This window comes from Triticum dicoccoides, chromosome 6B (genome assembly GCF_002162155.2).
Source record: "Triticum dicoccoides isolate Atlit2015 ecotype Zavitan chromosome 6B, WEW_v2.0, whole genome shotgun sequence".
NCBI classification, from domain to species: Eukaryota; Viridiplantae; Streptophyta; class Magnoliopsida; order Poales; family Poaceae; genus Triticum; species Triticum dicoccoides.
In genome coordinates this window covers 462,928,864-462,931,294 of record NC_041391.1, presented here as the reverse complement: position 1 = coordinate 462,931,294, position 2,431 = coordinate 462,928,864, and positions in this window count along the sequence as shown.

Here is a 2,431-nt window from a genome sequence, read left to right as displayed (position 1 = left end):
GAACACGAGCTTGAGAGGATGGAATGATACTTGATGAAGACATGACACCAAACCTCCGGAAAGAATTGAAAGATTTGAATGAAAGGAACTGAGAAGAAAATGACAACTTGTGGCACGAATGAAATCGAAAGCATATTTAGAAGGAAGGTTTAAACGGAGTTGTTGAGAAAATCAACAATGAAAAGAATAAAGCTTGTTGTGGTCTTATAGGTAACATCTCAAGATCATAAGGTGATAACCGTCCATAAACGGAAATGATTGGATAGCTTAGAAGAACGAAGAAATGCAAAACTCCACTTCAAAAGAATACAAAGAATTAATTACACTTCGAGACGCGAGAAGAAGAGATACTTGAATTCCACCAACAAGAATCTTGATGAACTCTTAAAGAATGAATTAACTCCTGAAGAACCACCATGAAGAACTCCGGTGACAAAAGGATGGTGAGATAGAATGAAGGATGAAAGAATAAGACTGAAGCCTTGCGACAATTCACGTGGGGGTTCGAGACGAGATCACCGAGGAAACTTGGAACTCCAGAAATAAGTATGAACAACACATAACTGAGAAATTGGTAACACGAAAAAACTCGGGTAGAAAAGAATTAGACACTTGGATGAAAGAAGAATAAGAATTATGTTATGCGTATCCTCCATCAATTAAATTGCTGCGAAGCAGTGGATTGCATACAACTTATCCGCGTTGAAAAGGATTAAGGGGGGAATATAGCAAAAAACTTGAGAAAGTCTTCGTGAACCACCGGTGGGAATGAAAAGAACGAATGAATTAAAATGATAATCAAGGAAAAAGAATCTTGAACGAACCACCGTAAGAATTCGAAAAATGACTGATGAAAGAGAAAGAATCACTAGGAAGAATTAGCAGAACAAATATGCTTGAGGGGATTTAGATGCAAAAGAACAAAGAGATCATTAGCTGATTGAGGAATACTTCAACGAAGCACCGGGATAATTGGATAACGGTAGCTGAAATGTGAGGACGAATAATTCTTTTGGGATGCTGGCCTCCGGTGAAAAGAAATAGAAATCAACTCCTGACATACTCCGGATGGTTAAGAAAATAATATCTGACAAATGGAAGATAACCTGAAGCTAGAACCACAAAACTTCGAGAGAACGGACATGATTTAGAGGAAAACTCTTCTTCAATCTTCAACTGCCGACGAGAAACCGTACCAAAATTACTGAGATACTCCGGAAGAATGAAAAGCGAAGGGGGGTTGAGCCAACAGTGAAAAGAATTTGAAAGAGAGCTTGGAGAAGGCATGTGACTGATGTGATCCATTCTTACATCACACTTGAAAAGAATTGAGAAAAACTCTGGGGGAATTAGAAGAGTCAGGTAAGATCCTGGGAAAAGACCTATGGGTTAGGGCCCACTGACAGGAAACACCGTTGAAAAAAAATGATTGTTGAAAAGATAGATGATGCACCAGAACAATTGAAATACTTGAATGAGGTGACAACCTCGAATTAATTGGAACACAGACGAATCTCCTGGGATGTCTTGAGCACTCCGAAAGGATAAACTGGCGAGAGGCGAACGAGCAAGAAGAACACTTGAGCTGAGGAAAAGAATATGATCAACCCGAAAAACTTGAATTGAAACCACCAGAAAGAAAAAGAGATGAAGAATGTCAAACAAAAGAGAAATCACCAGTTGAAACAATTGACAAAAGACTGAAGAGGCTCTGCACGAATGAAATTGATGCTCGAAAGAGACTCAAGCTCCGGGAAGAAGAGGGTGGGAGGGCGGGAAAACACAGGCAGCTAGAACGGGGAATCGACGAGTAACTTGAAGAGAAGAACATCGGTTAAAATTATTGAGGAGAGAAAGCAAAGGCTTCGCACGAGTAGGATGGATAAGGATGGATACTCGATTATGGACTCCGTTTCCGAGAAGAAAAAGGGTGGTAGGGTGGGAAAAGAAAACAACTGAGGATTGAACTCAAAGATGAAGAGGCTCGAGTCAACTTGACGAGAAATGCACCGGATAAAAAGAGCTGAGAACCTATGAACGAAAAACTAACCACGTGATCCTAAAGAAAAATTTGAAAGGGAAGAGAAGTAGTCCAAAACACCTACGTCAAGATTCCTTACCAGAGGGACGAAGAGGCTGAGGAGTAAAAAGAATTCCTACTCTCCGATATAACTAGACACCAAAAATAGTTTTCTTCTAGACTCAACAACAGCTAAACTACACGATCAATCAAGGGGGCTCCTAGGGTCGGTCGAGGCTCTGATACCAACTTGTCATGCCCAAGATGCGACCCTATCCTAAAGGAACTCGAAGGTCCCACCAAGGATAGAAGCGCATCTTGAAGACGCTTTTGCAAGGTGGATATCATTACATCAACATTACATAATAGATAGGGATACATACATAAGGCATACAATGCCACACGAATACA